Source organism: Carcharhinus amblyrhynchos, chromosome 14 (assembly GCF_965287045.1).
Source record: "Carcharhinus amblyrhynchos chromosome 14, sCarAmb.v2.hapA, whole genome shotgun sequence".
In the NCBI taxonomy this organism is placed as follows: domain Eukaryota; kingdom Metazoa; phylum Chordata; class Chondrichthyes; order Carcharhiniformes; family Carcharhinidae; genus Carcharhinus; species Carcharhinus amblyrhynchos.
Genome location: NC_137337.1, coordinates 11399056 through 11423219, shown reverse-complemented (window position 1 = coordinate 11423219; position 24164 = coordinate 11399056). Strand labels below are relative to the sequence as shown.

Below are 24164 nucleotides of genomic sequence, written 5' to 3'. Positions count from 1 at the left end.
TGTGGAGATGAATTCTGAGTGTTTCACCTCCTCTCAATACATTGGAAAATCTATCGCATTCCCCCCACCCCCCAAATCGGAATTAGAGTCAGAGAGACTCGAAATCTCTCCCTACCGATGGTTGGGGCAGAGGTTATCAACACTTCCTGCATTTTATTTTTAAACTTCGACACTCTTCCGTGTTAAACAAACAGAAAATGTCGAATTTAAAACGAACCGTGCGTCAAACATTAGGGGCGTTTTACACATCGGTTGGAATGCTGTTAAGAGGGAGCGAATGGGTTCAGTTTGGAGACAGATAGGTAAGAAGGAGTGCTTTCTTTGATGCACTGAGACTTTCCACAGCGCGAGTGAATGAAGGATGCTTTAATTCTCGGTGGGGAAATGGCCAACGGTTTGGTCCATTCAGCTGTCAGGAGGAGGATAAAGTGGGGGGGGAAGAGAAGTCTTGGGGTGCGCCTCCTCTCCCTCTGGACTGAGGAAGAGGGACGGGGAAGGCAAATAAACTGGAGTTGATAAAATGTAAAGAAAAACGAGAAGGTGAGAATAGAATCAATGGAAGTGTGGAGGGGGGAGAGAGAAGTGAGGAAGGTGAGGGAAAGTGGATAGGAAATGAAATTGAGTGAATGAATATGGAATCATTGGAAAAGAGTGGGACTGGTTGCAAATCTGCTGCAACTGAATTAGAACACGGGCAGGCTGGAAAAGTGGAGTAAAGGAGTAAGCAAAAAAAAAGTCTTGTGCACCAGCTGATTAGTATTCAGCTCACAGCTCAGCTGAGCGGAGCAGTGACAGAGATCTGGGAGCAGCACTGAAACTGGAGCTGGCAAGGGGCACTGATGTGAGCAGAGCAGATAGACTAGACCTGGACACACACACACAGCCTGTACATCCACACACAGCTACTGTCCTGACAGGTTAGCCAGTTCAATCTCAGTGCATTGCTCAGGGCAACAGGGGCTGCTGAGAATCACCATGGACTTCACTCGCTGGAGAAGGTGAATTAACTACCTGAGTGTGCGGTAGGATCTACAAGTGATTCACGTTTTATTTTTTGTTGCACCTTTACACGGTTCTCCTGACAAGCGCGCTGGCTCTCTCTCTGCCTCTCTCTCCGGTTGCAAAAAGGAAAATCCCAACCTTTTAGGGCGGGGGTGGAATTTGCAACGATCCCGCTTTATCCTCAGCAGAGCCGATGTTTCAATGTCCCTTCCCTGATCAACTTTCCTGCCGATGGCTTGCGATGCTTGTTCAGGTAAGGAGACTGGGAGCTAAACTGGAGCCGGGGCTGGGGGAAGGGGCACCCCCTCTGCGACTTTTAGTGTTGTTACACAGCACAGATGTACCTTAACCTTATTGTCACTGCTGTGTTAAAATCCTTTTAATCCTTCCCCGGGTCAGTGTGGTGGAAGGGCTGCTCTGGAGACTGTTGTGAAGTTGTGGATGTGGATTTTGATCGCTGGCAGGTCGTTTTTTTTTGTGTGTAAGCTGGAATTTTGTGAGCTGGCTGTGTGTTTTAGTCCGGACCCACACCCCGCTGTAACATTTCATTGATCCAAACCCCGAGGCAGCCACAGAAAGAGGTTATCCCAGTTTGAAAAGCTTCCCAGTGTGAAGTGTAGGGAGTAGCACTTAAAACGCGCCTGAATAAAACTGTTCTATATTGGGCCTGTGTTTAAAAAAAATCCGTTCCACATGTCACATCCTGAGAGGCGATTCTTTCACTGACTGGAAACGGAATAATCTCCGGCCCTGTCATCTCTCTGATTGTGTGTACTGTGAAAACGAGAGGCCCTGGACAAACATGTTGCAGCATCATTACGTATTTCATTGACTATAATGTGATTAATACTTTATCCATCAGAGAATCATAGGATCTCCACAGTGCAGGAGAGGCCATTCAGCCCATCGACTCAGCACTGACTCTCTGACAGGGTATCTTACCCAGGTCCTCTTCCTCCACCCTGTAGCCCTGCACATTTTCCCATGGCTAATTCACCTAACCTGCACATCTTTTTACATTAAGGGGCAATTTAGCATGGTCAATCCAGCTAACCTGCACATCTTGAGACTTTAAGGGGCAAATTAGCATGGTCAATCCCACCTAATCTGCACATTTTTTTGCACTAAGGGGCAATTTAGCATGGTCAATCCCACCTAATCTGCACATTTTTTTACACTAAGGGGCAATTTAGCATGGCCAATCCACCCAACTTGCACATCTCGGGACACTAAGGGTGTCCAATATGGTTTCTGGGAGATTTAAAGGTATTTTCTCCCTTTGCAAAAATCATGCCAGAATGCGTGTTTTTAAATCCAGTACCTCTCACCATTCAGTTAATAGAAATGTGTATTTTGTCAATAGTGATGAGTAAAAAATGACTAAGTATGTGTGAAAGTTAATTGGCACTAACAGATACAATCATTCTTTTTACAAATCCCTTTAAAATTCCTCCCATCGCCTCACTGACACCTACCATCCTTTACTTCCACCTATTAAGTGGCTATTGTTTTGTCAGCTATTTGGTTACAGGGGGCATCACAACCCCATCTTGACCTCCACTCACTCTGTGCTGCCCAGTAAGGCTTCTTGCAAATGGAGAGGCGATCTGGGCTGTCTCTCTTCTCTCCCTTACCCCAGGGGCCACCGGGACCAGGCCCATACATGCCCACTGTCACGCTATGGGCCGAAAGGCCTATTTTTGTGTGGGCTGACTCTCATTCTCGTTCAGTGGCATTGCTGGTGACATGAGGGGGGTGGAACAAACTTTCTAATGTGGGCCCAATAAGCAAACCCACCTCCCCCATCCTCCACCCGTCCCCCACCCCCTTGCTCAATGTATTGAAGAGATGACCATCTCTGGAAAACATGTCCTAGAGATTGGGGTGGAGGTGAGTGTTCCCACAGTGCAGGGAGCTGTTACCCCAGCACTGGCCCAGTGGGGAGTTAGGACTGCATGATAAGTGTCGTTTGCTGTTGTGGAGAAAAGGAGATCTTTCAGTGGGATGTGTTGTGTCAGCATTTCATGAATAAGTCTAAAGGTGAGATGGATAAACCAGAAAAGTGGAATATAGACGATTTCTGCTTCTATGCTGAAACATCAAAGCAGCAAGGAAGCATGCCCAATTTGACCCCCTGCTACACCCATGACATGGGAATCTCCACATTAGGTGGCACAGTAGTTTAGCACTGCTGCCTCACCGCGCCAGGGACCTGGGTTCGATTCCCAACTTGGGTCACTGTCTGTGTGGGGTTTACACATTCTCCCCATGCCTGCGTGGGTTTCCTCCGGGAGCTCCGGTTCGCTCTCTCAGTCCGAAAGATGTGCCAGTTAGGTGCATTGGCCATGCTAATTTCTCCCTCAATGGACCCAAACAGGCACCGGAGTGTGGCCACTGGGGGATTTTCACGATAACTTCATTGCAGTGTTAATGTAAGCCGACAATAATAAATATGCTTGCACATTCCAAGTCACTGAAAGGATTTGAAATCAGCATTCTGATGTGACCCCCACCTTGAAATTGCACTTCTTGTCACAGGCATTAGGGAGAAAAGGATGTGTTAGGTCAAAATATTTCTCTCGCTCTCTCTCTCTCTCTCTCTCTCTTAAAGTGGTTAAAGATAAGATCAGGTGAAAAGGGGAAGGTGTCAAAACTCAGCAAGCTTGACCTGCCGATAGGTTGAACTTGCTTGAAGTGACATTCCTGTGTACGGTGTCGCTATGGGGATCAGAGAGAGAGAAAAAAATAAATAAACCAGTTTAATCCCTGCTTAACAACCTGGAGTATGAACAGTGTGTGAACCACAGCGACCTAGCCCAGGTATGAGCACCATTTCTCTTAAAAGTTTGCTAATTATTGAAGTTAAAATTGCGCACCAAGTGTTAAATGCTGTTTTTTTTTGTTTGCGACGGCAAGGGTGTATAGAATGACGGCTGCTAATGGTTCCATAACCCTGTATTTCAGAAGAGAATTCATTCCGTAATTCACTTTGAACATTTAATCGTAATGAGATGCTTTATGAATACATGCTTTATCCTCTTATTAATATCAGCAGCAATAAATCTGCCTCCATTGCTATTTTGACTGTAATTCGAAGTGTTTGAAGTTTAACAGTTATAGAAGTAAGACAAGATGGTGGAGGGCAGCTCATTACTCTGTGCATAAACTATCGGAGCCCTGCAGTTAGACCCAAGCCTGAAATCCACTCCCTGATCTTCTATATATAAACCATCTGAACCTCATTGGTGTGTGTGCTCACTAACACCAACCGCAGAGACTGCTTCTCTCAAAGCTTATTCTACATGGCAGCAAAAATAGAAACCTTTTTTTTTTTTTCCCAGCTCCAATTATTTTGTGCCACTTTCTGGGGAAAAGGGATGACCTCAGACTGTTACGTTGGTTGGATTGAAGCTGACACGGGGACACATGCTGCATATGAGAGGAAGACAGGGAATTGGATAAAAACCTGAATAGAAAATAAAATTGCAGAGTGATTGGGGAGTTGGGAGTGGGGCGGGGGGAAGGGAGGTGAGGTCAACTGAAATATCGACAGAAAGTGCAGGAAAAACTCAACAGGTCTGGCAGCATCTGCGGAGAGAGAAGCAGAGTTAACATTTCGGGTCAGCTTGACTCCTTTTAGGAACTATTCTTTAATGGGATGCGGACATGGCATGAGGGTGGCATGGTGGCACGGTGGTTAGCACCCACTGCCTCACAGCGCCAGGGATCCGGGTTCGATTCTGGCCTTGGGTCACTGCCTGTGTGCAAGTCTCTGCGTGGGTTTCCTTTGGGGGCTCCGGTTTCCTTCCACACTCCAACGATTTGTGGGTTAGGGGATTGGCCATGCTAAACTGACCCTGAGTGTCGGGGGATTAGCAGAGTAAATACGTGGGATTACGGGGATAGGGCCTGGGTGGTACTATTGTTGGTGCAGGCTCGATGGACCAAATGGCAGCCTCCTGCACTGCATGCATTCTGTGACAAGCTGTCACTTATCCTTCCCTAATTATCCTTGAATTGAGGGCTTTGCTTAGCTCGTTTCAGAAGGAGGGTCAACCACATCACTGTGGCTCTGGAGTCACATGTTGGCCAGACTGGGTAAGAATGACAGATTTCCATCACTAAAGGACATTAGTGAACTAAATGCATTATGGTGACAATCAGCGATGGTTTCCTGGTTACCTTAACTGAGATTAGCTTTTAATCACTGACTGAGATTAGCTTTTAATTGCTTATTTCATATTTCCAGCGTTTGTGGTGTTTTTTTTTTGCTTTAGTGAGACTAGCTGTGTTAAGTCTTGAAGAGAGCTGGCTCAGGCATGATGGGCTGAATGGCCTCCTTCTGCGCTGTAACCATTCTGTGAAAGCCCCCCTTTATATGGCTGTATTGTTTTGTCAGTTGTAAGCAAATTGATCTGAACTGTCTTGTCATCAGTTCCCATCTGCTCTCCCATGCTAGCTCCTCTGCTGTGAAGGACCATCCAAAACTGGTCCATCTTAAAACATCATTGGTAAGGATATTGGTGCTGCAACACTCCTACATTACTACATTTCAGTGACCTGCCAAGTGGTATTAAACTCATCGTTTACTAGAGCTATGTTCAGACATATTGGGGCTATAGATGTAAACAAGTACTCATCTATATAAGATGTTGCTTGCCATTTTGGTCCGCCTACCTCATGCATGACCTTCCAAGCCCGCAAGCTTGAGCACCCAGAAGGGCAGGAGCTGCATGGGAACAGTGCCATCATCGAGCTCCCCTGCAAATCACAGAGTATCCCAACTTGGAAATGTATCGCTGTTCCTTCAATATCACAGGATGAAAAATCCCCACTCAGGGATTGCAACAGCTCAAGAAAGGGCCTCATCACTAACCATCTCAAGGGCAATTAGGGATGGGCAATGAATGTTGGCCTCGCTAGCGACCCTACATCCCATAAATTACAAAAAAACATTGTGGCTGAAGACAAGATGGAGAATGAGCAGCAGTGGTGAACCTTGACCAGAAAACATTGTGAATCAGCCATAGATTTTCGATCTTAGTAAAGAGTTCATGAGAATCTGCTTCAAGTTTTTTCCTACTTTTTAAAGATTTCGATGACATTCCTGTAATGGGAGAGTGTGAAATTGGGGATGACGAAGTGTGAGGGATAGATTGGAAGCACAGAAGGATCCAGAAGTTGCACATCAGGATTCTGGAGATAATAGGAAGGACTGACACCTTCTGGTCCAAAGTTTTTTTTAAGTTTATTTATTAGTGTCACAAGTAGCTTACACTAACACTGCAATGAAGTTACTGTGAAAATCCCTGAGTTGCCACACCCTGGCACCTGTTCGGGTACACTTAGCATGGCCAATGCACCTAACCAGCATTTCTTTTGGATTATGGGAGGAAATCGGAGCACCCGGAGGAAACCCACGCAGACACAGGGAGAATGTCTGTGCATAGTCTACACAATGCCTTAAGCCAGGAATGGAACACGGGTCCCTGGCACTGTGAGGCAGCAGTGCTAACCACTGTGCTGCCCCTGCAGGGAGCCTTCAGACAGAGGAACAAGTCTGGGCTGGTTGGGCTGAATGGCCCATTTTCCTATCCCAGCTATCCAATGTAATGAAGTTTAAGAACACCGTGGGATAAAAGCAGAATGATCATTTCTGATAACACGTTGGAACTTCCTAGGACTCGGCTGGTCAACTTCTGAGAGATTAGTGACAAATATTTAACGGGTAAAGTGAAGAAAGGGATCCTACGTGTATTGGAACAAGTCCAATGAGAGGTCTGGTGACCTATTCCTCCTCCTGTGTGCACAGTGTGAACAGTTCATTACAGTTACTGACACCTGGGACCTAAATGAGCTGTACAATGGCAATGGACAATGACTCTACTGAGGTGATTTTGGAAAGATGTCAGGATAACTGTTATGTCTGTGATGTTGTTGTGCCTATAAGAAATGTATTGGAGTCATGTTTCTTTAGCAGTAAATTCTATTAACAGGTGTTGCTTTGTCTATATCTGGCAGCCCGTGTTACTGCAGCAGCATAATTGATCGTAATGGCTGAAATGCTAGTTTTAATCTGGGTTAATGCAGGGATGTCATTTTAGTTTTTTTCTCCCTGGGGGTTTTCAGAATGGGGCTTGATTAGGTTGATGACAGGTAAGGTCATGTGACTGGGCGGGACTAGGCTCAGAGAGAAAACAAGGTCCATTACTATTTGGGATTTGTAGAGAGAAGAAATAACTCTGTGTCTCTGTGGAAATGAGATTGAAGATTGGGATCTGCCAGAAAATATGTCTCTTTCTCTGAAGTTCTGCTGTTTGAAGATAATTTTTTTTTCCTCTGGAGACTGCTGTCTGGTGGTCAGAAGACAGATATCTGTCTGGATTTCTGTCTAGAGGGTTTGAAGGCTGGCAACTTGGCACTGATGTGAATATATCTCTTTTTGGGCTAATTGATTCTGAAGAAAGATGTACGTTTGTGAGATTATTGCTTAAATTGGAACTATAAAGATAGTTAACTGTTAAATATTATACCTTGTCATGTTTAACTATTTCAATTGGTTAAAAATTATGCTAATTCTTTATGTTATATTCTAATTGTGCTTTTAAATAATGTTTGTTGCAATAAAAAGTACCTGTGAGTTAATAGATCACACCTGGAGCAGAACATCTTTGTCCACACTAATGCCAAAATCAAATAAATTTGGGGTTGAGGCTAACTTCATAATTATACCTTGGAGTCCAAAGATGTGTGGGTTAGGTGCATTGGCCATGCTAAATTGTCCTTTAGTGTCCCGGGATGCGCAGGTTAGAGGGATTAGCAGGGCATATATCTGGGGTTGCAAGGATGGACCTAGGTGAGATTGTGTCTGTGCAGACTTGACAGACCGAATGGCCTCCTTTGGCGCTGTAGGGATTCGATGAGTTTCTGATCTAAAATGTCCCTAACATTTCTCACCTCATCAATCCAAGTTGAAATTAAAATAACCTGATTTCTCCCTTGTTTATTTTTGTTTTAGCTGTTTTATTGAGTTGGACGATCGGCTGTGATAATAATGAATGGCGGGGCAGGATTGAAGGGCAGAATGGCCTACTGCTGCTCCTATTTTCCTATGTTTGTGTGTGCGCTTTGTAAAACGCATTATAAAATGTATTCAAAAAGTTGGATAAGAACATCAGCTGGAAAATTTGTGCAGCGATGATTAAATACCTGGAAGTTACAGGTGGAAATATATTTAGGAATTTGGACTTTTTTTAATATAGAATCATGTAGGAGTTACGGTGTATACTGGTTTAACTGCCAAGCTGTTGTAGATGGTGCTTAAAGGATATGGACTTGTTCTGATGTCACTGTATATGTCTGTTTCATTTTCAGGTTCCTTCTCACTTTTCTATCTCTTTCCCCTTCTTTCCATCACCATCAGCTTCCCTTCTGATTTATTCTGTCCGATTCGATGTAAAGTAGTGGGTGGTCTGCCAAGGAAAGAGTCCACCAGCAGCTTTGTGCATTGAGATGGAGGCTGAGGGAAACAAATATGACTCTCTTCTCATGACTACCCCCCTCCCAATTATTTATTTGTGCCCCTCACTCCAGCACATCACTTTCAGCTTCACCTTCCCAGTATTTCCAACAACTCTGACTTGAGTGGCACAGTGGTTAGCACTGCTGCTTCACAGTGCCAGGGACCGGGGTTCAATTCTATCAAGGTAGATAAGTCGCCTGGACCAGATGGGATGTACCCCAGGATACTGTGGGAGGCGAGGGAAGAGATTGCAGAGCCCCTGGCGATGATCTTTGCGTCGTCAATGGAGACGGGAGAGGTTCCGGAGGATTGGAGGATTGCGGATGTAGTTCCTATTTTCAAGAAAGGGAACAGAGATAGCCCGGGAAATTACCGACCGGTGAGTCTGACCTCAGTAGTTGGTAAGCTGATGGAGAGGCTTCTGAGGGACAAGATTTACGAACATTTGGAGAGGTTTGACATGATCAGGAATAGTCAGCATGGATTTGTCAAGGGCAGGTCGTGCCTTACAAGCCTAGTTGAGTTCTTCGATAATGTGACTGAACACATTGACGAAGGAAGTGCCGTGGACGTAGTGTACATGGACTTCAGCAAGGCGTTTGATAAGGTCCCCCATGCAAGACTTCTTGAGAAGGTGAGAGGGCATGGGATCCAGGGGCCTTTGGCCTTGTGGATCCAGAATTGGCTTGCCTGCAGAAGGCAGAGAGTGGTTGTGGATGGGGCTTTTTCTGAATGGAGGTCAGTCACCAGCGGAGTGCCTCAAGGATCTGTTCTGGGACCCTTGTTGTTTGTCATTTTCATAAATGACCTGGATGAGGAAGTGGAGGGATGGGTAAGTAAGTTCGCTGATGACACTAAGGTCGGTGGTGTTGTGGATGGTCTGGAAGGATGGAAAAAGTTGCAGCAGGACATAAATAGGATGCAGGACTGGGCGGAGAAGTGGCAGATGGACTTCAACGCGGATAAATGTGTAGTCGTCCATTTTGGCAGAACCAACGGGATGAACGAGTACACTATCAAGGGCAGAAGTCTGAGTAGTGTTGAAGAGCAGAAGGATCTAGGGGTCCGGGTCCACAGGACTCTTAAATCGGCCTCGCAGGTGGAGGAGGTGACCAAGAAGGCGTATGGTGTACTGGCCTTCATTAATCGAGGGATTGAGTTTAGGAGTCGGGAGGTAATGCTGCAACTTTATAAGACCCTTGTCAGGCCTCATTTAGAGTATTGTGCGCAGTTCTGGTCGCCTCACTATAGGAAAGATGTAGAAGCTATTGAGAGGGTACAGAGGAGATTTACAAGGATGTTGCCTGGACTGGGAGGCATGCCTTATGAAGTTAGGTTGAGGGAGCTGGGACTCTTTTCCCTGGAGAGACGAAGGTTGAGAGGCGACCTGATAGAAGTTTACAAAATGTTGAGAGGAATAGATAGGGTGGACTCTCAGAGGCTATTTCCCCGGTTTGAAATGGTTGCTACGAGAGGACACAGATTTAAGGTGCAGGGAGGGAAGTTCAGAAGTGATGTTAGGGGTAAGTTTTTCACTCAGAGGGTGGTGAGTGAATGGAATCGGCTGCCGTCAGTGGTGGTGGAGGCGAACTCGCTGGGGTCTTTTAAAAGACTTCTGGATGAGTATATGGGGTTTAATGAGATTGAGGGTTATAGATAGGTCTGTAGGTTGGTAGGTGTTGATGTGATCGGCGCAACTCGTGGGCCGAAGGGCCTGTTTGTGCTGTAGTGTTCTATGTTCTATGTTCTAATTCTGGCCTTGGGTGACTCTGTGGAATTTGCGCATTCTCCCCATGACTGCGTGGGTTTCTTCTGGGCTAGAACCAAAGGGCACAACCTCAAGCTAAAGGAACGACAGTTTAAAACAGAGATGAGGAGGAATGTTTTCAGCCAGAATCTGTGGAACTCTTTGCCGCAGAAGGCTGTGAAGACCAGGTCATTGAGTGTCTTCAAGACAGAGAGAGAGAGATTCTTGATTAATAAGGGGATTAGGGGTTATGGGGAAAAGGCAGGAGATTGGGGATGAGAAAAATATCAACCAAGATTGAGCGGCAGAGCAGAGCTGATGGGCCGAATGGCCTAATTCTGCTTTGATGTCTGCTCTTATGAGTGCTCCAGTTTCCTCCCACAGTCCAAACGATGCGCAGGTTAGGGGGAATTGGCCATGCTAACTTGTTCCTTGGTGTCCAAAGATTTGTGGGTTAGGGGGATTAGTGGGGTTATGGGAATAGGTCTAGGTAAGATGATCTATTGCAGTGACGATGGGCTGAATGGCCTCCTTCTGTACTGTAGGGATCCTATGATTCAAATTCCCGCCATACTATTTCTTCCTATCCCCCTTTGGATTATCCACTAAACCATGATCTCCTCCATTTCTCCTTTTAATGTTTTTAATTAATTCATGGGACATGGGTGTCGCTGGCTGGCCAGCATTTATTGCCCATCCCCCGTTGTCCTTGGAGGGCAGTTGAGAATCAGCCACATTGCTGTGGCTCTGGAGTCACATGTAGGCCAGACCGGGTAAGGACGGCAGATTTCCTTCCCTAAAGGACGTTAGTGAACCAGATGGGTTTTTACAACAGTCTACAATGATTTCACTGTCATCAGTAGATTCTTAATTCCAGATTTTTTTTTAATCAAATCAAATTCCACCATTTGCCATGGCAGGATTCGAACCCAGGTTCCCAGAACATTAGCTGAGTTTCTGGATTAATAGTCTAGCGATATTCCACTGGGCCACCGCCTCCTCTTTGCTCTGCATCATTTACTCCAATTTTAATCTTCCTTTAGTCATTCCCATTCACTCCCTTAAAGAATGGGTAAATAGAAGCTCCTCATTATAATTTCACACTCCCCACCCCCTCCCCCATCATGCTCTTTTATTCCTAGTTCATTCACGAAAACATTTTTTTTTGCTGTCAAAATACAATTTAAATAAATTAAATTAGATTGTGGAAAGTAGTCTCTCGCTTACTTTTGTCTCGCAGAGGTTAGCAACTGAAATCTGACTCATTTTGTGTAAGCAATAATTAACAATTAACTTTTCAAATTAATTCCAAATGAGATAATTGGCTTTAATGTTCCCCTGGTTTTCTGAGAGTTGAACTGACATTAATGTTCTTCCCTCTCTCTGTCCCTTTATCTCTCACTTCTTCTCTCCCTCTCTTGACTTTTTTTCTCTCATTATCTCCCTCTCCCATTAATGCACTTCTTAGTAGTTAGAAAATAAAAATAGATGTGCGATCTTCTTGCCTCTCTGTACTTTCTAAATGTGTATATAAATTTTACCTCAATAAATTGTCCTATTCCTTAAAATGATTTGTCATGTGGAACACACTCGATGCTGGATAAAGAAAATCTTTTGACAGTATGGTAATGGTTATGGTACATAGAACATAGAACATAGAACATAGAACATTACAGCGCAGAACAGGCCCTTCGGCCCACGATGTTGCGCCGACCAGTTACAAAAACAATGACCCACTAGCCTATACCAATCCCTTTTCGTCCATAAACCTATCCAGAGATCTCTTAAACGCCCCCAAACTAGACGCATTTACAACTGCAGCAGGCAGGGCATTCCAATCCCTCACCACCCGCTGGGTAAAGAACCTACCCCTGACATCCGTCCTGTAGCTACCCCCCCTTAATTTAAAGCCATAAACAGGACTAGCAATCCAGAAATCATATAATCAAATCCGTACAGTGCAGGAGAGCCCTTCTTGTCTGTACCGATTCTCTGACAGAGTATCTTACCCAGGCCCTCTCCTCTTCCCTATCTCCCTAACCCTGCACATTCACCATGGCTAACTCACCTAACTACATATCTATGGAATGTAGGAGGAAACTAGAGAAACCCCACACAAGCACAGGGAGAACATGCAAACGCCACATAGTCACCCAAGGCCAGAATTGAATGTGACTCCCTGTGAGGCAGCAGTGCTAACCACTTTCCCACCATGCTGCCCAAAAAGGAAAAATTGTGAAAGCAATCTGATAATCTGTGAGCTAGCAAATGACTATTAAAAACCCAAATCACATTGTTCATGGATGAGAACTTGTTAACTCCACTGCCTTGCGTAACCCTGATTCCACACTGCAGGTTAGGCTGGTGTGCGGGTTAGGTTGATTGGTCATGCCAAATGTCCCTTAGTGTCCCAAAATGTATGGGTTAGGGGAACTAGTGGGAGCAATATGTGAGGTTATGGGGATAGGGCCTGGGTAAGATGCTCTGTCAGAGGGTTGGTACAGACTCAGTGGGCTGAATGGCCTCCTCCTGCACTGTGGGGATTCTGTGATCATTACATGGTTGGCACTCAAGGCTCCAAGCAGAGGTGAACAGTGAATGCGTTGTCTTGTCTGTATTGTGAACAATTGAATGGGGCTGATGCATACAATGGGACATGTGCACACTGTACATGCACACAGTATAATCCAAAATCATCGCAGGGTCTTTGGAAAAGATTGCAGCTTTTAGATCAAGCCACGGAGGCCAGTTGCATTCATCTCACTGCAAAATAGCCCAGGATTCTCCCCCCAAAAATTCTAAGCTCCTAATGTGCAGGAAAACGGGAGTAAATCCAACTGTTTTTTTGTTAGTGTCATTTTTAGAATGAATATTTGCCACTGCATCACAGCGCTGAGCGAGCCACTGTGTGTGTGCCGATCTCTGCTCTGACAGATTGGTGCATGCACAGCGGCCCCCTCCATTGCCAACCTCCAGATCGCTGGCCAGCCCTGCACTTCCCCCCCCATCCCTGGCCTTCTGATTTCCACCCCCCGCCTATCGCTGACCACTCGGAACAATTACAGGATTGCGTACACACTCTTAAAAGATAATAGACATGTCACTCCGGATCGAGTGATTCTGGGCAAGTGAATCTTGATATCTTTAATATTGAAAACACCTAGCACTGTGCCCTATCAGCATAGCGGGTAATACAGCTAACTACTAATCTGTCAAAGAAAATTACATTGTACACCTTTTTATTGAGGTGCTGTTTCCAGACTGGTCTGAGACTAGATTCTCGATCCATAGTTCTGCATATTCTGGCAAATCCATTTTGGGTTATCTTGGATGGGGTAGCATCTACCTGTCAATGGATGTGTCCCTGTCTCACCGTGAGTCTCTGGGTATTTGTGTATCTTTATGGGTGAAGGTGCCTGTGGGGTGAAGGAGGGCTGTTTTACTCTGGTGGTCTGTGGGTTTTAAGCTCCAATCACTAATGGCAGTGTAGGTGTATTCTGTGATTCAACACCTCTGGGGAAAACTGCTTTTAACCTTTAACCCTCTCTCAAAGTCACTGGGAATGCACTGCTCTTTCTTTTATCCAGGATTACTGCAGTTCTAATGGTAGTCGGCTTTTTAATTCGTTCACGGGGTGGCTGGCTGGGCCCACATTTATTGCCCATCCCCAAGGGCAGTTAAGATTCAACCACAATGCTGTGGCTCTGGAGTCACGACAAGGCCAGACCGAGTAAGGACAGTAGATTTCCTTCCCTCGAGGACATTTAAAAAAACAGATGGGTTTTTACGACAATGATTTCATGGCTTTAGGCAGACTTTTAATTCCAGATTTTTTTTATTGAATTCAAATTTCACCATCTGCTGTGGTGGGATTTGAACCCAGGTCCTCAGAGCATTGACTCTGGGTCTTTGGATCACTAGTTCAGCGACAATACCACGAAGCTACCAACTCCCCTTTTAAGCAAGTTTTAATGGTAGTACATTCTAATGGTGGCACTTATTATGATATATTTCATTCTCTTGCGTAGTGTGGTAATACACCGAGCTGTGATTAGCTGGGCACGATCTGTATCTAACTCCATTTCTTGTTTGGAATTCTTGTGAGGCAAGTAGACAGAGCTGATCATAACTGCCCCAGATTCTTCCCATGCCCGACCAGATAGCATTAATTTTGGAGCCTGAGTGCCATGTTACTTCAGGATTATACACGGTGACACAATGGTTAGCACCGCTGCCTCACAGTGCCAGGTTCGATTCCCAGCTTGTGTCACTATCTGTGTGGAGTCTGAACGTTCTCCCTGTGCCTGCGTGGGTTTCCTCCGGATGCTCCGGTTTCCTCCCAAAGATGTGCGGGTTAGCCGGAATGACCATTGCTAAATTACCCTTTAGTGTCGGGGGACTAGCTAGGGTAAATGCAAGGGGTTATGGGGATAGGGCCTGGCTGGGATTGTGGCCGGCGCAGACTGAATGGGCCAAATGGCCTCCTTCCGCACTGTAAGATGCTATGATTCTATATCTGAACACACAGCAATGGAGAAAATTCAATTCTCAGAGTGACGGTAGAATTAAATTGTTTTGTCCTCCCTTTGGTACGTGCTAGCTGTGGCTTTATTGATTTATTTAACGAATGCAGATGGCAGGAGCCAAGAGAAATTCCCTTGCTGAGTTAGAGGTGATTAGTCCGGCACTCTATCTGTAGAGGGAATGTGCAGTATTATTTCTATCTTTGCACTGGTATATAAGTGGGTTTTTGAGGCCTCAGCAGTGGAAGCAGGCTGCATGGGGCTCTGGCCTTTCCTGAAGCTTTTTTACAAGGCCCACTGTTGCCGTGGTAATTTGAAGCCTGCCATTTGACGGATGGGATTTGTCACAAGAAACTTGAGAGTTGAATCAAATCAATCCGTACAGTTTATAAGCCAGTTTAAAATATATATATATATATCAATAATACACCTCCTAAACAGCTGGCCACTCAGCACACAGAGACGAAAAGGTACCTTGTGAAGGCAGCGTGTTGTCAAGATTTTCTCTGCTTCACGGGCGGCACGGCAGCACTGTGGTTGGCACTGTTGCTTCACAGCTCCAGGGACCTGGGTTCGATTCCTGGCTTGGCTCACTGCCTGTGTGGAGTTTGCACATTCTTCTCGTGTCTGCGTGGGTTTCCTCCTGGGTGCTCCGGTTTCCTCCCACAGTCCAAAGATGCGCGGGTTAGGTTGATTGGCTGTGCTAAAATTGCCCCTTAGTGTCCTGAGATGCGTAGGTTAGAGGGATTCGCAGGTAAATGTGTAGGGGGTAGGACCTGGGTGGGATGGTGGTCAGTGCAGACTTGATGGGCCAAATGGCCTCTTTCTGCACTGTAGGGTTTCTATGATCCTTGAGGAAGGGGCCAGTAGTGATCCCACTGAGGTTGAGTCACGTCAGGCTGAACAGGAGTAAGCGTGCTTTGTAAATGTCTGCTTCCCAGATAATTGTATCCCAGCTGGAGTTCACTCCTCAGAAACTAATGCGAATGGGATGCTGCCCTTCATAGCGAGGGGGATAGAATATAAAAGTAGGGAGGTCTTGCTGCAACTGTACAGGGCACTGGTGAGGCCGCAGCTGGAGTACTGTGTGCAGTTTTGGTCGCTGCACTTGCGCAAGGATATTTTGGCCTTGGAGGGAGTGCAGAGGAGGTTTACTTGGCTGATACCGGAGATGAGGGGGTTGGACTATGAAGAGAGACTAAATAGACTGGGCTTGTACTCATTGGAGTTTAGAAGGATGAGGGGGGATCTTATCGAGACGTATAAGATAATGAAAGGGATGGATAGGGTAGAGGTAGAGAGATTCTTCCCGCTTAGATAGGATAGCAGGACTAGAGGGCACAGCCTCAAGATAAAGGGGGGGCGGTTTAGAACGGAGTTGAGGAGGAACTTCTTCACTCAAACGGTGGTGAATCTCTGGAATTCTCTGCCCGTTGAAGTGGTGGAGGCTGCCTCGCTAAATATTTTTAAGACACGGGTTGATGGGTTTTTGATAGGCAAGGGGATTAAGGGTTATGGGGAGAGGGCGGGAATGTGGAACTGAGCCACGACAGATCAGCCATGATCTTATTGAATGGCGGGGCAGGCTCAAAGGGCTAGATGGCCTACTCCTGCTCCTATTTCTTATGTTCTTAATGGAGGTGGTTCGAGTTTTCAATCCTCGTCCCCGTGCTGACGATGGATACCAGCTTAGGGGACAGCTGAGCCAAAGATGGGATTATTTTTGCGGTTCCTGATCAAAATGACATTTACATAATGGTGCAAATAGATTGTCACATTTCCAGTGCATTCTTGTCAAGAAGGGACCTTCCGTCCTTCTTTCCAGGGAATTCTGACTGTTGCCCTCTGTAGTCATTTATCTGCACAAGTGTCAGTACTTTCAAAACACTTCATTGTGTAAAGCAAGTTGGAATGTCTCAATGAAGTAAATGCAAGCTTTATCACATTGATATTAGTAATGGATCTCCTATGGTGTTCACAATGGGTTGGATGAAGCGCCTTTCTATAATGGCAGCAATGATATGCCATGTAAAGCACACTATAATATAACTGCAATAATGTTCACAAATAAATGTTTAAAATCTTTTTTGTCTAACTGGGTTTTAGCCTGTCTCAGACTTTAATCCTTTCTTCTGCATTTGTTATATCTAACCAGCCTATTCTCCTGCAACACCCTATCTCCATGGGATTGCCCTTGCATGATTCCATTCCTAGTTATCTGATCATACTACGTTTGCCATTAACTATGGTTTTGCTTTCTTGCCTTACAATAACTGACCTTTCAGAGGCCTCTGAGAAATAGAATCCCTCCAGTACAGAGACCATTTGGCCCATTGACAGAGCATCTTACCCAGGCCCAACCCCACCCCATTTCCTCAGGCCTATGCATTTAACCCACTAATCCCCTCAACTACACACCTTGGAACACTAAGGGGGCAATTTAGCATGGCCAGTCAATCTAATGCACACATTTTTTGGATTGTGGGAGGAAACTGGAGCACCCAGAGGAAACCCATGAAGACATGGGGAGAACGTGCAGACTTGGACAGTCATCCAAGGTCAGAATTGAACCCTTCAATTTGTTCAATTTTAACTGTATAGAACATTATCCATTCCCCTAATTATACAATCTCCCATAACTACAACCATCGGCTTATTATTGTCACATGTATTGGGATACTTAAGTATTTTTTGTTGCGTACTATACATACAAAGCATACCATTCATAGAGGAGAAAATGGAGAGGGTGAAGCATGTAATTTTATAACCATAGCTAGGGTGTAGAGAAAAATCAACTTAATGTAAGGTTGGTCCATTCAAAAGTCTGATGGCAGCGAGGAAGAAGCTGCTTTGAGTTGGTTGGTAGGTGATCCCAGACTTTTGTATTCCTGTCTGTAATTTTTCCCCGATGACAGTCTCCTGCTCCATGGTGCCTTGGTCAGCACTCTCCCACAGCCTTCCTTCTTATCCACACATGCATCAAATACTCTACAAATTGGACAGAAGGAGCGTCCCCTGCATTATTCATGTTTCTCCTTCACCTCCCTGACTATTTGCACTTGCCCATTCCAGCCCCTGTGCAATTATCTAGTGTATGACTAAACTCCAAGGTAATATACCCAGTAATTCCTCATTCTGCCGGATGTGACAGGATGTCTATAACCTGGTCCTGGGATGTCCTAAGACAAAGACTTGGTTTGCTAGAATTGCGGTCTCTTTGTCCACAAGCTAATCCTGGAATACTGCCACGTCTTTTATGCCATTTATTTATCTTGTGTACTTAGTTTTAACCTAATTTTGTCCTTTGAGGCCTAACTTTATTAAAGATGTAGCTTGGTTCTAAATGAATTGGGCACTGTGATTAATTATCAATTCCCAGCATCTTCAAATACAATTAGTATTTAATCCCTTAGTATGAGTTTTCCTTTTGACTTGCACTAACATTAAATCCTTACTAACCCACGCCAACTACTGAAGATACTGGGCGCGATCTTGCCAGCCATTCACACCACCTTCCCACTGGTGAAGTCGGAGAATTTGGCATCCAGCCAACTCTCCCTTGACTGCAGTGGGATGGGAAAATCCTGTCAGTGTGAACGGTCGTAACATTCCAGCCACTGAACTGAGCAAATATCTAGCTCTCCCTTTGTCTTAGCTTTATTTCTTCTGATCCTGCCACTTTGTCAAAGGCGGCATGGTAGCACAGTACTGCTGCCTCACGGTGCCAGGGATCTGGGTTTGATTCCCGGCTCAGGTCACTGTGTGTGTGGCATTTGCACATTCTCCCCGTGTCTGTGTGGGTTTCCTCTGGATGCTCCAGTTTCCTCCAGAAGAAAGACGTGCTGCTTAGGTACATCGACCCATGGACTGTGGTGACCAGGGGAGTTTCGCAGTAACTTCATTGCAGCGTTAACGTAAGCCTTCCTTGTGACTAATAAATAAATTTTTACTTTTAAAAACTTTTCTTCTGATCCTGCCACTTTGTCAATTATGAAGCCCCATTTCTATTCCCTGGAGTACAAAGATTGAAATATTTACTGTTGCCCCTTAGTTTAATTTACTTGACACCAATATCCCACACTGCCGCTGATTTCCACTCTCAGCAGCTTCCTATTTCACTCACTCCCAGCCCCGAGCACATTGCAAATATGGTTCATTTAGGTTTAGCTGCTCTAAACATAATTATAAAGCTGCAAGGTCAACCATTCCAATTTGGAATGAATATTAAAGGAACAGCGCCAATCTATTTGTTGTCGCCCGGAACACATTCTGCATCTTACCTTCTCTGCCACTTTTAGCACCTTCTACAATCTGTCACACTTCAGTTCAAGGATGGCTAGGGATGGGCAATAAATGCTGGCCAGTCAGCGACACCCATGTCCCACGGATGAGTAAAAAACACTGCCATTAACACTTCCTCTGTCTTGTGTCTGACATATCTTTGTGCAATTTTTCCTCGCTCCCTCTCATCCCTGATCTACTGCTCTGCTCCACTCTCTGCTAAAAAGAATAAAATCCACCCCTCTCTTTAGCTCTGAAGAAGAGTCATACAGTCTCGAAACATTCACTCCGTTTCCCTCTCCGCAGATACTGCCAGACCTGCTGAGTTTCTCCAGCATTTTCTATTTTTAGTTCAGATTTCCAGCATCCGCAGTGTTTTGCTTTCATTGTACAAACCCGTTTGAGTTAATTTAGGCATTTTAACAGGGGAGGCGATGGCCTAGTGGTATTATCACTAGATTGTTAATCCAGGAACTTGGCTAATGCTCTGGGGACCTGGGTTCGAATCCTGCCACAGCAGGTGGTAGAATTTGAATTCAATAAAAAAAAATCTGGAATTAAGATTGTACAGATGACTGTGAAGCCATAATCAATTGGTAGAAAAACCCTTCACTGATGTCCTTTAGCGAAGGAAATCTGCTGTTCTTACCCGGTCTGGCCTCCAGAGCCGCAGAAATGTGGTTGACTCTCAACTGCCCTCCAAGGGCAACTAAGGATGGGTAATAAATGCTGGCCAGCCAGTGATGGCCATGTCCCACGAATGAATTTAAAAAAAATACAACCTGGAGTGTAAGGAGCTTGTTTTGGAGGAGAGTCTAAGACAGGCTGCTGTTACCTTGCTGCTGCAGTGCTCCTTGAGTATCTCCTGCTATGGCAAGCAGACAATGGATTCTTGAGTAGCAAGCTAAATATATTGTGTGAAACATTGTTTTCACACTGATAATCATTTGATAGCAGTTATTTGCCTATTCCCTTTCAAAATATTGTATAATAGTCAGAGAAGGTTTAATATCTGGAATGGGCAGCTTGTCTTATGAGGATAGATTGGACAGACAAGGCTTCCATCCAAAAGAGAAACTGCTGGAAAATCTCAGAGGTCTGGCAGCATCTGTAAGGAGAGAAAAGAGCTGACATTTCGAATCCAGGTGGACCTTTGTTAAAGCTCTAAGTTTCTATACACTGCAGTTTACAAGAGCACAATGAATTGATTGAAATATAAAGGATCCGGTCACTGTTTAAGGAGTCGCTCCTTTAAAAAACGGAGGTAAGGTGAATTTTGTTTTTGCTCAGAGTAGCTTTCCCAAGTCAGTGGAAGCTGAGTCTTTGAATACTTTTAAGGCAGAGGTGGATAGATTGCTGGTCAGCAAGATTATCGGGGGTAGGCGGGATGCAGATTTGAGGTAACTCTCAGATAAGCCATGGAGAGGGGCTGAATGGCCTCCTCCTACTCATTGTACATGTGTCCGAGGGGCTGAATGGCCTCCTCCTGCTCATTGTACACATGTCCAAGGGGCTGAATGGCCTCCTCCTGCTCCTTGTACACATGTCCAAGGGGCTGAATGGCCTCCTCCTGCTCATTGTACACATGATCGAGGGGCTGAATGGCCTCCTCCTGCTCCTTGTACACCTGTTCAAGGGGCTGAATGGCCTCCTGCTCCTTGTACACATGTCCGAGGGGCTGAATGGCCTCCTCCTGCTCCTTGTACACATGTCCGAGGGGCTGAATGGCCTCCTCCTGCTCATTGTACACATGTCCGAGGGGCTGAATGGCCTACTCCTGCTCCTTGTACACATGTCCGAGGGGCTGAATGGCCTCCTCCTGCTCATTGTACACATGTCCGAGGGGCTGAATGGCCTACTCCTGCTCCTTGTACACATGTGCGAGGGGCTGAATGGCCTACTCCTGCTCCTTGTACACATGTCCGAGGGGCTGAATGGCCTCCTCCTGCTCCTTGTGCACCTATTCAAAGGGTTGAATGGCCTCCTCCTGCTCCTTGTGCGCCTATTCAAGGGGCTGAATGGCCTCCTGCTCCTTGTGCACCTATTCAAGGGGCTGAATGACCTCCTCCTGCTCCTTGTGTCCTATTATGTTTTGATGGACCTTTTAGGACGGAGGTGAGGAGATATTTCTTCACCCAAAGAATGATTTCCACTCTCAGCAGCTTCCTATTTCACTCACTCCCAGCCCCGAGCACATTGCAAATACTTTTCATTTAAATTTAGCTGCCCTAAACATAATTATAAAGCTGCAAGGTCAACCATTCCAATTTGGAATGAATATGAAAGGAACAGCGCCAATCTATTTGTTGCTGCCCGGAACACATTCTGCATCTTACCTGTGGAATTCATTCCCACAGGGAGTAGGTGATGCCAAAACATTGAATGTATTCAAGAGGCAGCTGGATATTGCACTTGGGGTGAATGGGATCAAAGGTTATGGGGAGACAGCAGGATTAGGCTATTGAGTTGGATGATCAGCCATGATCGTAATGAATGTTGGAGCAGGCTGAAAGAGCCAAATGGCCTCTGCTCCTGTTCCTATCTTCTCTGTTTCTATGATATTTTAGCTTATGATCTTTTGTACAGTTAATCATAGATTCACCTAATTCAAAGGTTTTGAATATGTTTCCCTTAGCCAGCTGGCTGGCAGTCACACTTTCCCCTTCCAACATCTGTACAATCCTCTAGTTTGTGACTGGACCCTGGATCAATGTGTCCAGTAACTCCTCTTGCTGCTTTGCGTGTCAGACTATCTATAACTTGGCCTATCTCTATGTCTTGGCTTGCAGAGGATGTAGTCCCTCTGGCCGCAAACTAATCGTGACGTACCGCCGTATCCTTCCAGTCATTTATTTATCTTGTGTAGTTTGTTTTGTTTGAATTAATTTGGTCCTTTGAAGTCTATCTTGATTAAAGAGGTAGCTGTAGCTGGGTTTTAAATGAATTGGGCACTGTGATTAATTATCAATTTCCAGCGTCTTCAAATACAATTAGTATTTATTAACTTTGTGCAAGCTTTCCTTCCACTTGCACTAACATTAAATCTTTACTAACTCACTCTTAACGCCAACTACTAAAGATCTGAAATAGAAAAGGGAATATCGAGGTAGCTGCTCCTTTCTCCACAGATTCTGCCACTTTGTCAATTACAAAATTCCATTTTCTTTTCCCTCCAGTACAAATGTTTATCAGATTCTCCCAGCTTCAAGCCCAGGGCATATGCGGAATAATTTTAGAGTGGCACAGTGGTTGGCACTGCTGCCTCACAGCTTCAGGGACCCAGGTTTAATTCCCAGCTTGGGTCACTGTCTGTGCAGTGTGTGCAAGTTTTCTCCGTGTCTGCATGGGTTTCCCCTCGGCGCCCTGGCTTCCTCCCACAGTCCTGGTTAGGTGCATTGGCCGTGCTAAATTCTCCCTCTGTGTACCCGAACAGGCACCAGAGTGTGGTGACTAGAGGATTTTCACAGTAACTTCATTGCAGTGTTAATGTAAGCCGACTTGTGACACTGATAAATAAATAGAACGTCTATTTCATAGCAGAGAATAAGAATATGGTTAGTTTCAGTTTAACAATTACTGCCCGAACAGAATTCTAATGCTTCAGAGTCAACCATTCCAGTTTGGAATAAATATTAAAGAAACAGCAATTTAACTGAATCAAAGCAAAATATTGCCTATGCTGTTATCTGAATCTGAAGCAGAAAACGCTGGAAAATCTCAGCAGATCCGACACATTCATGGAGAGAGAATAGAGCCAATGTTTCCAGTCTGGGTAACCCAATCTGACAAAGGATTATCCAGACCTGAAATGTTAGCTCCGTTTGCACTCCAATCTAATTAATTTAGTTGACGCACTTTAGCTGCTCTATGCAATACAAGGTCTTTTTCCTCGGGTAGGGAAATCCAAAATTAGGGGGCATATGTTTAAGGTGAGCGAGGGAAAAATTTTAGAAGGGACCCGAGGGGTAACTTTTTCACACAGAGGGTGGTGTGTGTATGGAATGAGCTGCCAGGGGAGGTGGGAGAGGCGGGTACAATTACAGCATTTAAAATACATTTGGACAGGTGCATGGGTGGGAAATGTTTAGAGGGATATGGGCCAAACTCAGGCAAATGGGACTAGTTTAGTTTAGGAAACCTAAATAGGATCTCTGGCATGGATGAGTTGGGCCTGTTTCCACGTTGTACATCTCCATAACTCTACAGTTGTCAAGGTGATAGGGGACAGGGCAAGGAGCTGGAATGGAAGAGATGCCTGAGACTCTTTGCACTAGCTCGTGTTACTCCAGCCGCCACTGGAATGCACCTCAAAGATCTCCAGGTAGACTCCGCATCTTCAAGCCTTACAAACGAAATATATTGCGTGAAACTTTTATATTCTGACGTGATTATGGTTTGTTAGTCTGAAGCAGATATTGGCACATTCCATTGCATCACATCAGATATTTGAGACCACGATTGTCAGGTTAATCACAGATTTGCTGAATGCGAAGAGTTTGCCTCTGGAAAGTGTTTGCTATCCTTTCAGGCAGGAAGGCTGTCTCCAGTGTGAGGGCCTCAAGGTTTCCAACTGAAAAAAAACCTGAATGTTTTCTAGAAGGCAGCAGAATCCCAGGTGACCGCGTTCCTGGTCCCAGCTGTGAAAACACTGTCATAAAATGGATCCTTTCAGGCACGACAAAGCAGAGAAACAATACCAGCAACAAGAACAGACCAACAACATTGAAGGCCGATAGTTACGACAGGGATGGGGGAACGCAGAGCCCGTTCACACCATCAATGTTCATTCACTCACCAATAATGGCCAATTACTTACCTTCCCTACCCAGTCTCCTTCCAATAAAGCCTGAATGACTGATTTATTATAAAGCAAAACTGGTAATGTACATTCCAGATTACAAATTGTAAACTCCCAACACACACGATAATCGGGATGCATACAGTAGCGACCTAGAAAGCATCATTAACCAGGTCCCACTCACACAATCCCTGCCATGCAGAAGGAGACCATTTGGTCCATTGAGTCTGCACTGAATCTCTGACAGTGTATCTTACCCAGGCCCTCTGCCCTGCTCTGTCCCCGTTGATT

The 24164-nt window shown here is 45.2% G+C and overlaps 1 protein-coding gene across 3 annotated transcripts in view; it reads left to right on the top strand.

Annotated features, from left to right (window-relative positions):
- Nucleotides 1-777: 777 nt before the first annotated feature.
- syndig1l (synapse differentiation inducing 1-like) overlaps nucleotides 778-24164 on the top strand; it is a 129875-nt gene continuing 106488 nt past the window's right edge. The window contains exon 1 of one of the 3 annotated variants that reach the window (XM_080202296.1): nucleotides 778-998. The gene's annotated coding sequence lies outside the window, so the exon portion shown is untranslated. Of the gene's footprint in view, nucleotides 1256-3766; nucleotides 3823-24164 lie in introns of those variants that run through there. The other 2 variants (XM_080202297.1, XM_080202298.1) reach the window with 2 other exon arrangements.